Source organism: Apium graveolens, chromosome 3, assembly GCF_009905375.1.
Source record: "Apium graveolens cultivar Ventura chromosome 3, ASM990537v1, whole genome shotgun sequence".
Taxonomy (NCBI): domain Eukaryota; kingdom Viridiplantae; phylum Streptophyta; class Magnoliopsida; order Apiales; family Apiaceae; genus Apium; species Apium graveolens.
Genome location: NC_133649.1, coordinates 92,116,434 through 92,132,782, shown reverse-complemented (window position 1 = coordinate 92,132,782; position 16,349 = coordinate 92,116,434). Strand labels below are relative to the sequence as shown.

The 16,349-nt window shown below is 35.7% G+C and overlaps 1 non-coding gene across 1 annotated transcript; it reads left to right on the top strand.

Annotated features, from left to right (window-relative positions):
- Nucleotides 1–206: 206 nt before the first annotated feature.
- LOC141715299 (small nucleolar RNA R71) lies at nt 207–313 on the top strand. Its single transcript, XR_012572066.1, has one exon. It is a non-coding gene; the product is annotated as a small nucleolar RNA R71 (small nucleolar RNA).
- Nucleotides 314–16,349: the final 16,036 nt, after the last annotated feature.

The following is a 16,349-nucleotide window of genomic DNA, read 5'->3' as shown; positions in this document are numbered from 1 at the left end:
ATCAACTTCCAGAATACCTGCGACCTTACCTGACTGTCATCCTCTGAGTTGGGTTTTGATGCTCGTTTGCAGCCATTGTCTCTATAAGATTATATGCCTCAGTATAGCTTTTAGCCTATAAGGCTCCTCCAGCTGCTGCATCGAGCATGGGCCGAGATTGGGCCCCCAAACCATTATAAAAACCAGTGATTACCATCCAATCCGGCATTCCATGATGTGGACATTTTCTCAACATTTCCTTGTAGCGTTCCCAAGCCTCACACATAGATTCTGTAGGTTGCTGTGCAAACTGAGTAAGAGCACTCCTCATAGCAGCAATCTTTGCCATTGGATAAATCTTCACCAGAAACTTTTGCGCAAGATCTTGCCACGTAGTGATTGACCCAGCTGGTTCAGAATGTAACCAGTCTTTAGCTTTATCACTCAGTGAGAATGGGAAAAGCCTCAACTTGATAGCCTCATCAGTCACGCCATTATACTTAAAAGTGCTGCAGATCTCGACAAAATTCCTTATGTGCATATTGGGGTCTTCAGTTGCCGCTCCTCCAAAAGAAATAGAATTCTGCACCATCTGAATAGTGCCCGGCTTGATTTCAAAGGTGTTAGCTTGAATAGCCGGATGAAGGATGCTTGACTGAATGTCATCAATTTTAGGCCGAGAAAAATCCATAAGAGCTGGATCAGCTTGAACAATACGATCTCCCATGTTTACTGGTTCTTTCTGCTCAGTTCCTGAATCCGAATCCTCAAAATCTAACTTCTCCGGATTATCAAGAACTTCATCTTTCTCCTCAGCTGTATCTAAGGTCCTCTTGCGAGCACGAGAACGAGTTTGCATAAACGCTTGCTAAAGTACCTGAAACACAACCAAAAAGAGTAATTAACTACTACGTCCTAATCACTGAGTCCTAATGACCAATGATGGTAAGTACATAAACTAAACAAATACGCCGAGTCCCCGGCAACGGCGCCAAAAACTTGTTAGGGCGAAAACATGCACTAATATTCACGCAAGTATACGCGTTCACAAGTAATATAGAATACTTTCTAGTTCGTTCCCTCAGAGACTCAGACTAAGTTATTGTCTAATTAAACTCACTCACCAATGTATAATTACTTCTCAATGTTAAGATAACACTTAAAATTGTTGATTAAATATTAACTATAATTAACTACTTAATTAACCACTTAACTAACACTTCAATTTATCAATAATAAAACACTCATGAGATCACAACTTCATTATTACTTCCTTCTATAGCCATTGTTATTACCTTTAGCATGTGACAGTGATGACATTAATCGAATAACACGAAACTGATAAAAGCCAACTTTCATTGTACTAATACCATTCTACCAAGCATCCACAATTAAGATAGAAGTTGAATAGTCATCAATCATGTTGAGTTCCTATATGTCTACAGAAATTGACAACACAACGATTTAAGCACAAGTTATTCCTTTTGATTACATAGGGCAAATAAAACTGTTAGAGTTACCCACTAATCATGCACAACGTACATGAACCTATGCTAGCATGGCAAGTTCTAAATCTCAAGATCCACTGTCGCTTCACAAGAGATTAACACCCTATCTTATATGTTCGTGACGCACATAAGACGAATACGCACAACCAATACTAGATATCATGCAATCATCACACACTAAAGTATTAAACAATTAACTAAAGAATTCCATAATAAATCTGTTGCAACCCCATGATCACGATTAGCCCATAATAGAACTTATCGCCATCATGGGTTCATATGAAATCATGATAAACAACACAAGAAAATAATAACTAAACTAATTATATTAAAACAGAGTACGTCACAAGAGTAAATAAGTCAAAGCAAGAAAACTAGCATCCAACGTTACAACGAAACAAGAATCACAAGAATATATGCTTCCTCTTCGTTGCGGTGTGCTAAATCGGTTTTCTTCCTTATCTCCTTCGCTTTTTGTGCCAAACACAATCTAAAACATAATCTCCTTCATATTCTCTATGAAAACGTCTCAAATCTACTTATATAATAGTCCCATAAAACTCAGATTACATAGAAGTTGGAAGCCAAACAGAAGTAGAAGTCTAAAATAATTCAGTTTTTTTCCCCGGCCCTGCGCGGCCGCTCAGCATTTCTGCGCGGGCGCGCAAGGCTGCTGCGCGGCCGCTCAGCATTGCTGCGCGGGCGCGCAGGACCCAACTAGAAAAATTCCAGGTTTGCTCCGTTTCTTTGCCGTAATCTGCCCGTTCTTTTCCTCTCTCAATGGTGAACACATGCCAAGGCTTATTCTTGATGATTCCTCCTCCGAAATGCAACTAATACCCTGAAATGCATAAACACTAGAAAAACGCATCAAATACACAAAATACTTGATTTCAAGACACCAATTTAAGCCATTTTAAGACGTTCTAAGTGGTATAAAATGCCACTTATCAAACAACTGATGGAGTTCACTCACGTGTCAGCAGTTGTTCACATAGTGATAGTTGTACAAGTATCCTTAGACTTGAGGTCATCATAGTCATCTTGTGTACACTGAACTATGCTTTGGTTTAGTTCTTAGTCTTCAGGGACAATTATTAGGGCTCTTCTGGGTATAGGAATTTATACACGAAGATAGTGTATCATCAATAAAGGATCTACCCCTTCCAGTGAAGGAAGCGAATGTTCAAGGCTGATCCACTTATGCTAGTTCAGGAATCTCTGGCCAGAGTGAATGAAATTAGAAAGGAGTTTTTAATTTGCATAGAACTACGCATAGTAAATGGTAAGCAAGTGATTGAATTAGATAAGCTTGACACGAGATCCATGCCTCGTATTTAATCAGAATATTGTAGGGTAGAAGGAGTTTATTGTACGGTAACTATTCATTGAATAGGTTCTTGGTATTCTAAGCAGTGAATTCATATTATCCGGATAGTCGCGATATGCTGAGAAGTATCCCTCACGATGTAGAATAAATGTGATTAATTAATTAATCATATTTAATAAATTAGAGAATTTATATAAATAATGATAAAATAGTTTTATTATTATTTATTTCTACTACCGGCTTAATATTAAACCTACAGGGTCACACCATAAAAAGAGAATGATTTAATGGTGGAGGAATTAATTAATAATGGCTAATAATTATTTATTTATGAAATAAATAATTAATTGGCAAATTTAATAATTGATTAAATGAGATTTAATTGATTATAAATTAATTAAGAAAAGTTCTTAATATTATTAATTAAAGGATTTAATTTTTGGAAATTAAATCAAGAGAGAGAATTATTTCTAAAGTGTTTAGAAAAAGGATTAATGATTTAAAGGTGTTTTAATTATTAATGAGAATAATAAATGGGATAATAATAATAATATTTATGGGAAAATTTCAGTGAAAATTTTGCCTATAAATACACTATTATAGACCCTAATTTTATTCTAACCCACACAAAACCCAAAAAGTTTGGAAAACCCAATTCTCTCCACCTCCTTCCTCCTCCTTAACATCGTTTTCTTGGTGGATACCGGTGGAGTGCTTCACACTTGAGGAGCAACTGCTAAGGATCTCTGATCGTTGTCTCCGAATTATTTTTAAAGGTTAGATTCGATCCCTCGAATTTTTATTCATGATCTGTATGCTTTTATTTAGATTTTATATGTGTAAAAGTATTTTGCCATACCCCCGCTGCGTTTAAAATCCAACAATGGTATCAGAGCATAGGTTGTATGCATATAGATCTGTGGTAAAAATTTCAGAATTTTATGTGCTTGTATGAATTAATTATGATTTTTTCAAGTTATATCATGGATTAATTTTGTCTGATGAGAAATTGTTTCTCAGAATAATTTTGAATGTTGATCTGGGTTCTACAAGTGTTGTAGATCGTCTGGGTATTTTTTTCATAATTTTAGGATGTATAGATTTTTTATTATGAATTTTTGAAGATCTTGTAATTAAATTCGTAATTAAATAAATCATATATATATATATATATATATATATTATTTGTAAGTATATATATATGTACATCTGTAAGTCATCTGTACTGCTGCTGTGTTGTCTGTGCTGCACGGGGAAGAGACAGAGAAGTCAGGCGCACGAAATTCCGTGTGGGAGCTTGTCAGGCGGCTGTATAAAATAAGAAAAAAAAAAGGGGTGTAACGCATTCCGGGAATGCGTTACACACCTGTGGCGCATTCCGAAATGTGTTACACCCTTTAATGGCTGAGAAGGGGTGTAACGCATCACCGGAATGCGTTACAGGTACTGTAACGCGTTCCTGTAATGCGTTACAGCCCTTCTGTTGATTTTAAAATTGATTTTCTGGGAGTTTCGTAACTCCGTTTTGGGCGTGCAATATACCGTTGGATTCGTTTTTCCGAGACAGATCTAATGGAGTGATCAATTTTAGTTTATATAAAAGTTTTGAACTGTTTATATTCCATGAAGTGTTTTAAAGCTGTTTTTGATCGTTTGAATTAATTTTAAATGCTTCTTGTGATACATAGAGATGTATATTGCTTGTTCTAATGTGCTAGATGATGTAAGATGCCTACCTTGATGTTTATTCATGTTGATATATGTGATATATGCTTAGTTTATCATGCGATGATAGATTTAGGTGAACTTAAATAAACATAAGGCGTTTGTTAGACAACCTAGTATAGTGAAATTGTTTCATAACCTTAATAATAATATTATGAATACAATCATGAGATTCTTGTGTTTATGAAACACGTAATTGAATATGAATTTTCGATATGAGAGAAAGGATGATTCTGTCAACAACAGATTTCTATCTGTAAGAAAGGGTTATTAAGTGACGCCTCTTGACAATGCTCCACCCGATCTGGGAATCATCTGATTATTGATTATTGATTTGAAATATTTAATTTAAAAGGAAGAATCTCTTTATAATATGGTTATGATTGTAACGTAATATAATCGCTCTAAAATTAAATAATATCAAGTAGTAATTGGCCAATGACACAACGGGCTTGTGTCGGTCATAGCCTTCCAACATGGTAGAAAGTAGTTCTTATTTTTGAATCATTATCGTTTCGTGCCACAGCCGAGGGCTTTGATTTCGAAATAAGAAATACTTGTCTATTACATAGAGATGTGTACATTGAATAAGAATCTAAAGGTCGTTACGTGCCACAGCCGTGGGCCTTTGGGGACTGATTCAATTTTATGGAATGTTGGGTTAGACTTGACTTAGAATATTGAGTTTGTCGTGCCACAACCGTGACTCAATTATTCAAGAGGCTAAAGTTTGATTAGGGAATAACATAAGATGTAATTGACAAGAGTTGTCTGCCTATTGAACATTACATGGTGTTTCGTGCCACAGCCGGGGTTGTGTAATGGAATGTAGGATCCCTATTCCCACTAGCATTATAATGTTTAATTTTTTCACGTAGGAGGTTGAATAAATTAGGAAAACTAGTGGGAGCCACTTATGAATAAAGACCCGATTCATATAGTGTTTTGAAATGAAATTGAATATTTGCTAAGTGTTGTTATGTGTTTATCATTTACAGATTTACTTTGTACGTTATGTCTTCTGCACTATCACTCAGGAGCATACTAGATGCTCACAAATTGACTGGTCCTAATTATGCTGACTGGCTTCGAAACTTGAGAATTGTTCTCAGGATTGAGAAGTTGGAATACGTGATTGACTCACATAAGCCTACTGAACCTGCTAGTGATGCACATAATGATGAACATGTTGTGTATCGTAAGTGGATAGATGATGCAAATGTTGCTCAATGCATCATGCTAGGCTTCCATGAACATTGAGCTACAGAAGCAACATGAGCATATGGATGCTCACACTATCCTCATGCATCTACAAGAGTTGTATGATGTGGCAGGGAGGACAGCTCGATATGAGATATCGAAGGAGCTGTTCGGTTGTAGGATGTCTGAGGGATCATCTGTGAATGACCATGTACTTAAGATGATCAATTTGATTGAACGTCTTGGACAACTTGGTTTTGCCATGGATGGGGAGCTGAGCCAAGACTTGGTCTTGCAATCGCTTTCGAGTTTGTTCTCGCAGTTTGTTGTGAACTTTCACATGAATAAGTTGGATGTCAGCCTGCCTGAACTCCACAACATGTTGAAGACTGCGGAATCGAATTTCCCCCTAAGAAGAGTTCTGTTCTTCTAATTGGTGAAGGTTCCAATCCTAAGAAAAGGAAGAGGAACCCTTCCAAGAAGAAGAAAGTAGGTGAGAAAATGCCGGTTCCACCAAAAGCTGAAGACCCCAAAAGCAAAGTTGTTTGCTTTCACTGTAACAAGGTGGGGCACTGGAAGAGGAACTGCAAGGTTTACCTTGCAGAATTGAAGAAGAAGAAGGGTAGTGAGACTACCGCTTCTGATTCAGGTATGTTCATGATAGAAGTGAATATGTCATTAAATCAAATTTCTACTTGGGTATTAGATACCGCCTGTGGTTCTCATATCTGCAATTGTTGCAGGGACCAAGGAGAAGTAGGACTCTTGAAGAAGAGGAGGTGATTCTACTGATGGGAAATGGAGCAAGAGTTGCTGCTAAAGATGTAGAATCATTTCATTTACATATGTCTACGGGCAAGACTATTGTTTTAAATAATTGTTATTTTGTTCCCTCGATTGTGAGGAATATTATTCCCATGTTAGACTTGGCTGGATTTTTCATTTATTATTGAGAATAATGAATGTTCTATTCTTAGAGATAATATTCTTTATGGACGTGGTACTTTAAATAATGGTTTGTATGTATGTGACATAATTTATTTCAGATTGAACAAACTAATAAAAGAAAAGGGATGATGAAAATCTCACTTTATAGTGGCATTGCAGTCTCCATTTAGTAGACATGGAGAGAGGGTTGCAAATTTGCTAGGAATGGTACACACAGTTGTATGTGGACCAATGTCTACGCAAGCCATGGGTGGATTTTCATACTTCATTACTTTCATAGATTATAGATCTAGATTCGGATATGTGTTTGATGAAACACAAGTCTGAAGCCTTTGAAAAGTTCAAAGAGTATAAGTATGAAGTGGAGAAACTAAACGAAATATAGTATTATAATTCTTCGATTAGATCGAGGTGGTGAATACTTGAATGACGAGTTTCTGGATTATCTCAAAGTAAATGGTATAGTCTCCCAGTGGACTCCTCCAGATTAGTATCTGAAAGGAGATATCGAACTTTGTTAGACATAGTTCGGTCCATGATGAGCTATGCAAATCTTCCAGTATTCCTATGGGGTTATGCATTGGAAACCTCAGCATATTTACTGAATAAGGTGCCTTCCAAAATCTGTTCCTCAAACTTCGTATGAGATATGGAAAGAAAGGAAACCGAGTCTTAAACACGTTAAGATTTGGGGATGTCCAGCTTATGTCAAGAAAGTTGACCCAGATAAGCTGGAATATCGATCCGTAAAATGTAGTTTTATGGGATATCCTAAAGAGACTTTAGGGTATTACTTTTACACCGATCATCGGGTGTTTGTCTCCAGACATGCTACCTTCTTGGAAAAGGAGTTTATCCTTGAAGGAAATAGTGGGAGCAAAATTGAATTTGATGAAGTTCAAGAAGCATAAACTACTACGGATCAAGTGGAAACACCTGTTCTGACTGAACAACCTTTTGTGGAACAGCCCATTCATAGATCAGGGAGAGTGTCTGGCCAACCTGAGAGGTATTATGGCCTTGTCATTGAGAATGACAATGAGTTGTCGATCATTGATGATGACGACCCTGTGACCTATAATGAGGCTATGAGTAGTGTTGACTCAGAGAAATGGCATAGTGCCATGAAATCCGGAAAGAAATCTATGTATACGGGATACAAAGGAATGATTAGAGCAGATGGCCAGGTGGAGACCTTTAAGGCCAGGCTTGTGGCAAAAGGATTCAAACAAAGGCAATGGATTGACTTTGATGAAACCTTTTACCTGTAGCCCTGTTAAAATCAGTTCGGATTTTGCTTGCGATTGCTACTTACTACGACTATGAGATATGGCATATAGCCAGATGGTTTTCTTTCCAAGGGAAATGAAAGCCTAGTGTGTAAGCTACTGTGAACCATATGTGGTTTAAAGCAAGCTTTCTCATAGATGGAACATTCGTTTTGATGAGACAATCAAAGAGTTTAATTTTATCAAAAATGTAGATGAACCATGCGTCTACAAAAGGGTTAGTGGGAGCGCGGTAACATTTCTTGTATTGTATTGAAATAGAGTTGACACACATAACAACATAGCAGACCCACTCACAAAGCTACTTTCTGAAAGTCACTTTGATCGTCATAAAAACAAGATGGGTATTAGATACCAGAGTGATTGGCTTTAGTACAAGTGGGAGATTGAAAGGAATATGTCCTAAGTCCAATCATGTATTAGGATTTAGGAATAACTTTTATGTAATCTGTTTTGATTTCATTGATATTAATAAAGACTTGTTTTGTTTTTATTACGGGCTTTATCTATTTAAGTATTTAAATAAGATATACCATAGTTTAGAGTAAAGCTTTTTATGGATTATGATGAGATCATAATAGTGAGACCTAAAAAGATGATAACTCTAAACTTAAATAGTTCCTGGTCATAGGATTACTAACTGGTAATTAATAATCCGCAAAGATCGGTACATACTATGCTTGCTTCATTATGAAGGATGTCTGTTCTCATAGACACTATAGCTAGTATGTAGGTGCTTATTTTAGAATAAGTTCACTGAACATGACTCGCACAGCTGAACAACTGATGGAGTTCACTCACGTGTCAGCAGTTGTTCACATAGTGATAGTTGTACAAGTATCCTTAGACTTGAGGTCATCATAGTCATCTTGTGTACACTGAACTATGCTTTGGTTTAGTTCTTAGTCTCCAGGGACAATTATTAGGGCTCTTCTAGGTATAGGAATTTGTACACGAAGATAGTGTATGATCAATAAAGGATCTACCCCTTCCAGTGAAGGAAGCGAATGTTCAAGGCTTATCCACTTATGCTAGTTCAGGAATCTCTGGCCAGAGTGAATGAAATTAGAAAGGAGTTTCTAATTTGCATAGAACTACGCATAATAAATGGTAAGCAAGTGATTGAATTAGATAGGCTTGACACGAGATCCATGCCTTGTATTTAATCGGAACATTATAGGGTAGAAGGAGTTTATTGTACGGTAACTATTCACTGAATAGGTTCTTGGTATTCTAAGCAGTGAATTCATATTATCCGGATAGTCGCGATATGCTGAGAAGTATCCCTCACGATGTAGAATAAATGTGATTAATTAATTAATCATATTTAATAAATTAGAGAATTTATATAAATAATGATAAAATAGTTTTATTATTATTTATTTCTACTACCGGCTTAATATTAAACCTACAGGGTCACACCATAAAAAGAGAATGATTTAATGGTGGAGGAATTAATAAATAATGGCTAATAATTATTTATTTATGAAATAAATAATTAATTGGAAAATTTAATAATTGATTAAATGAGATTTAATTGATTATAAATTAATTAAGAAAAGTTCTTAATATTATTAATTAAAGGATTTAATTTTTGGAAATTGAATCAAGAGAGAGAATTATTTCTAAAGTGTTTAGAAAAAGGATTAATGATTAAAAGGTGTTTTAATTATTAATGAGAATAATAAATGGGATAATAATAATAATATTTATGGGAAAATTTCAGTGAAAATTTTGCCTGTAAATACACTATTATAGACCCTAATTTTATTCTAACCCACACAAAACCCAAAAAGTTCGGAAAACCCAATTCTCTCCACCTCCTTCCTCCTCCTTAACATCGTTTTCTTGGTGGATACCGGTGGAGTGCTTCACACTTGAGGAGCAACTGCTAAGGATCTCTGATCGTTGTCTCCGAATTATTTTTAACGGTTAGATTCGATCCCTCGAATTTTTATTCATGATCTGTATGCTTTTATTTGGATTTTATATGTGTAAAAGTGTTTTGCCATGCCCCCGCTGCGTTTAAAATCCAACATTATTACCATGCATCAAGAAGCATTAATCAATATTAACACATTATTCCTACTGAAATTAAAGCTTACTAATAAAATCTTTCCAAATGATCAAAATCTTATAACATTCTAAGTGAAATCCACATGCATGCATGTCTTCGAGTTTTGCAAGCCAAACAACATGTTTTCTAAATATGTTTTACCAAGAAATTTACATGTAAGCCTAGAATGAGATATATCTAGATGATCACTTAGCATGCAAGGAGTTTCATCAAATTTTTACTACAAAATTCAAGCCATTATCACATAAACATGCAAAAATTGAACAAAGCAACAAGAATGGTCTCAAGAACCATTCATTCGGCTCCCCTATGGTCATGGCCGAATGAAATGGAAGGGAATGGCCATTTAACATCAAGAGTTTCCTTCTCAAGACTTGGCACTTCACCATTCCTTGTAGTCCTCTCAAAAACAACCTTAAACTCACAAGAATCAAGGTTGTACTTTGAGTTTCAACTAAAACCTTAACATGCAACCTTAAAACTTAAACTTTCTACTCAAAACTCTTTGAAATATATGTGATCATGGTATGGGAAGTAACATTTACTTATGTAGGAGGTGGGAACTTGATTGAGAAAGAAAGAAAATGGGGAGGGGGTGGTTTCCGCTGAAAAGCCGAGAGTGAGGGGGTAGGAGCCGAGAGTGACAGAGAGGAGGGAGAGAAGAAAGAGTGTGGTGTGGGTGATGTGTGAAATGATCATGTCTTTTACTTGTTTTATGGTTTTTATTTTGACAAATATGAGTGGGAATATGAATTGACATGACTACCCTTCCACTTATACTTGGATCATTTTGCATGCAAGGGTAAAGGAGGAATTTGGCTAGAAAAATAAGAGTTATTGGGGTGGTAATTGTCTCTTTAGCCCTTTTGGATTGAATATAAAGGATTTGCATGCAAGGACAACTATGTAATTTGCTAATTATAACAATTAACATTTAGAAAGATTTATTTTTGTAAAATAAAACACAAGTTTAAAATTATAAAATTTATACCATAAAATAATTTGGATTTTTAGAAATTTTATAAAACTACTTTTGAAATTTGTGAACAAAATAACTTTTAAAGAGAAATTTATTCAAGGTTTAAAATATTCCTTAGAAATCAAAAATGAAAGAAATAAATAAACTTTTGCTTTGAAAATTCATATACCACATAACGAAAATTTAAGACGCAGAGTTCTCATTCACACAAGCATACAATAGTTGCATATATTGGCATTCGACTTTTAAAGTTGTACTAAATTTACAATTAATATTACACAGAAATGCCGGGCGTAACATCTCAAGGGTATATCAAGGTATGTATAAGAAACGGTTTTCAGTTTGTACAAGGGTCAGGTATCAGACCAGTAATGATTTTTCAGGATATGGTTCTTTGATGTTATTAAGAATGGTTGGAGTATAAAAGTTTCTGTGTTTTCAAATCATTCTCTTTCAGTGTTTGGTGTTTGGTAATTATATCTTTGAATAGTAGTATTATATTTGTATGGTTTGGTGTCTGAGGATCAATAAAGGACGGTTTGCAAAGAATAAGGCTTACGGCTCAAGATTAAGAAAGAATCAGGGTTTAAGGGTAAATAGTTTGAAGCATATGCATTATAAAACAGGAGTTATATTTAATGATAGCAATATGTTATAAACAGTTCGAAAACATTGGTAATATATCTTGAAGAAAAGTTCAGAAATACTTGCCTTACAGGCTTTACAGCTATTACTTATCAATTCTGATCCGACTCTGCCGCTCAGGCTTTAACGTCCAACCACTAGATCCTATTGGATTCGACTTCGACACTCAGGTTTTTCTGTTGAAACTCTACTGAGCTCATCGACTGACTACTAGGTCATCTCTAGTTCATCGTCCACTTTCAGGTTCCCGATTATAACCTACAGGGTAGAAATACCCTATGTTAGACGTCTAGGTATGCTTGATGTATCCTCGATACTAATTCTTACCCAACGATATTCAAACTCCATTCGTAATTATATGGATTATTATAATATAACACACCCAACTAGTCAGGTTTACATTTCGAGAAATCGGTTTGGTATTCGTTTTCCGAAAATACGTATATTTGTAATTTTACAAAATCAAGGTTATGGATTTTAGAAAATTATTTCATCACATCGTGTAATCAAGTTTCATATAAAACACATATATATCTATATAACCATTCGACGTCCCGATAATCGTTGGACACGCTTCCGTATTTTGTAGGTAAATTTCCTGGAAATCGGGCAGCGTCTCCTCTGTTTATCGGACTACCCATCGATACATCAATCGACGTCAAAACAACAACAATCAAATTCACATCAACCACAATTCCAGCCCAACCATCAATTCAATCACAATTCGTCAACTAAATTACATACTCGACTTTAATGTAAAAATCAAATTCTCGTTTCAAAGATAATTTCACAAACTAATGTATTTATTTTAAAATATTAGGACTCAGAATAAACATCACAGTCCACCGTCGACTCGCCGAAGTTCATCGCCGACGGCGGCAAAATCTACGGGTACTCGATTAATTTCAGATTTTCAACATAAATTTCACCGATAATAAATTCTTGCACGAACATATTTTTATTTCACAAAACTTAATCAAATATATGTTTTTCCAGCAAAATAATGATTCAGTTAGTAAATCAAAGTAAACATCAGTAATTTAAAACACTTGAACCACACAGCATACAACACGCGCATCACGCGCCCACTACCACAAACAATTGCACAGCAGGGGATAAACAGAGAGCAAGCAAAACAATGCAGAGGTAATCACCGGAACGAAGGAACTAGAGATGATAACACCAACACGACACACAAACAACAAGACACACAAGCTACACGCTGAATCAAAGAAGCAAGGCGGCGACAATCGCCGGAAAAACGGAAGTACTAGGGCGTCTGCTCACCAGAATTCGAAACAACGGCGAAGCACCGCCAGAAACCGGGAATACACTTATGGGGAAGGAGAAAGAGGGGACAGATAAAAACTGAGAAGAAAGACAGAGGAAGAGATGAGAGAAGTGAGGTGAGAGAAGAGTGATAGATTAGGGATTAATGTAACAATTAGAGTAAAAATTGCCTTGATAATGTTTTAGAAATTAACATTTATCTGCAAACTTAACACCTGGCAGTTCATTTGATCAGTACTTGCCACGTTTCTATGGGGTTTCTATAATGATAACACGTGTCCAAATTTGACTGTAAGGCCCAGATTTTTATCCGCAATCGCGAAATAACGAACAAATCTACTGGTAAAAATTAACCCTAAAATTACCAAAACAATTTTAAAATATCACAAATAATTCAAAATTATTTAAATAATTTTTTCATAATTTTCAAAGTATTTTTGAAACGTAATTCATATCCGCATTTAATAATTAATTATCCGAGCGGTACTTAAAATAAATTCAGAAAATTACGGAAACAGTCTTAAAATGTTAGAAATATCCCGAAGTTTATAAAAACATAATTTTCAAAATTTTGGATCAATTTTCGAAGTGCCCTTTATACCTGCTTTTTTTAACAATTAAACGAAACAACGCGCGGGTGAAATTAATCCCGAAAATTTTCAAAATAATTTTAAAATCCTCAGAATATTCCAAAATTAAATAAATATGAGTTTCATAATTTTTGAAGAATTTTAGAATTAAATATGGATTTTACCATTAAACATACTCATGAAATCATTTAAAGATAAATAATTAATGAAATATTGATTTCTCAATTTTATAAAATCCTAAAAATAATTATTGTAATTATAAAATCATAAAAACAAATTTAGAAATATTCCCAATATTTATGCAAATAAATTTACACTAAATCCACTTTTGAAAGTGAAAACAATTCAATATGATCCCATAATTAATCGCGCGGACAACCCGGTACACTATAAATCACATATGGATAATAATCAAACAATACATAGCGGTCAAAACCAACACACATATTTTATTTATTTAATAATTTTCATAATTGCACAATTAAATAATTCAAAAAGAATACACGAGTCGTTATAGTCATTATTTCATTTAACCATTCAACTGGACAATTTAACTTATTAACAAAATCTTGAGAAATAAACGATCGAGTTGCTCCCGAATCTACTAGCAGTTTGGCACATAAAGAATTCACAGTAAGCGTACCTGCCACAACATCAGGATCCTGGACAACGTCCTTTACAGACATGTCAAAAACTCTAGCCCTTGGAGGCTCATTCACTACTGGTGTGGATCCCATAATTCTCAATGTATTACTAACTGAGGCTGGTGTCTTACAATCCCTTTCTATGTGTCCTGGCTTTCCGCATTTAAAACATGTAAATACAACTGTTGGAACCTTGACTGCTGGATTCTGGATAGGCTGGTCCTTATTCACTGGCTCTCTAGCTGGCTGGTTAAGGCACTCCCTTGAATAGTGCCCTTTCTGATTACATTTATAACAAACCACATTCAACTTGTTACAAACTCCTCCATGTTTCTTCCCGCATACCTGACAATCTGCTAAAGTTAGCCTTAGCTGATTTGGCTGGTTCCCGGTGGCTGGACGGTTGCCCTGTCCTCCATCGCCTGCATTTTGCTTGTTAAAATTAAAATTTTTCCCTGGCTAAAACTTGCCTTTCTTTTGGTTAAAGTTTGGAAACTTCCCTGCTTGTGATTGTCCCTCATTTCCTTCAAACTTTCTTTTCTTACTCTCCTTCTCCTTCTGTGACATTTTGCTCTCCATTTCTGCAATCATGGCCTTCTATACAACTCCTTTATAGGTGTCCAATTCAAAGATGGCTACCTTCCCCCTGATCCATGGCTTAAGACCTTGTTGAAATCTCTTAGCTTTCTTCCTATCAGTATCCATATACGACGGTACAAACCTTGATAATTCTTCAAACTTACTTCCATAGTCTGCTACTGACATATTTCCTTGTTTTAACTCCAAAACTTCAAATCCATTTGATCATGAACAAACTGGGAAAAATAATTCTCTAGAAACAATTTCTTGAATCTCTCCCAAGTGATAACATCCGTACCTTCCAATGTCTTAACAGTTTCCCACGAGTAGGTGGCTTCATTCTTCAAATAATATCTTGCAAACTCAACTTTCTGTTCCTCTCTCACCTTAACCAAAGAAAATGACTTCTCTATCTCCTTTAACCAAACTCTCGCTTCAATCGGGTCTAAAGAACAATTGAATTCCGGTGGATTCACCGCCTGAAAAGTCTAAAAAGGTACCTGAGGGCTGGTCTGTCTTTGCTGTTGTTGAGTCAGGTTGATTGTTTGTTAGGCCAAGATCTGGAGAATCTGGGCTACTGTTGGGTCTATGGGACCTAAACTTGCATTCTGGTTATTATTGTCTTGATTGTTGTTGTTGTTGGTTTCTTCATTCTGGTTAGTAGAACGAGTATTTCGTCTGGGAGGCATTTTTTGTAAAGAATCAAACAACTTATTTAGCCTTTGAAATTAAATCTTTTTTATGAAAAGTTTTTGTAGAATAGAAATATCTCTTTTTGAAAATATTTGTAATAGTTGAGCTAAGTAAATTGCATGCTTCTTTACAGAATATAAACAGTTAAGGGGATACGGTACATGGTATCACAAGAGTTTATAACAGGTGCAATAAATAAAGTAAGATAAAATAGGTGCAGTAATGTAAATGACAATGCTGGAAAAGAAAAGGTATTGTTATATATATATATATATATATATCAAAGTTTTGGTAGTAACAGCGTGAAAACGCTTTAGCAAAAGCAAAAGGGTACAACAAGCCTACACACTAATCAGCAAGTCTAGTCTATAAATACAACCTAAAAGTCTGTTGATACACACTATACACTAATGTACATATAAAACTATCACAGAAACTCTGGCTCAACATCTCTGTCTCTAGCTCCAGGGAAACTCTGGCCCACCAAGACTCACAAGATCCTCCATCACCTCTCTGGCCCAGCCCATAAGAGCACTAGGGCCTGTATGCTCACAAGTAGCTCCATGTAATCTAGCCTCAAGAACCCTCCGAGTCACATGAATCTCCTCCCGAAGCTCCCTCGCATTCCTGTCAACTTCTATAGTCCTCACAATATGCTATAGCTCCTGAATCTATGCCAACAAGGCCTCTCGCTCCAAAAGAAGAGCCTCATACCGATAGTAAGGAACATGGTGTGGGGTAGACTGAAATGGTGAACCCGCAACTGAATGCCTAGTAGAATCAGAATCAGCAGGTGAGGGTCCTCGGATAGGTGGCCTCATACCAGGAGCTGGACAGCTCACAGTGGTACAGTCGTCACAACATGAGGTAGTA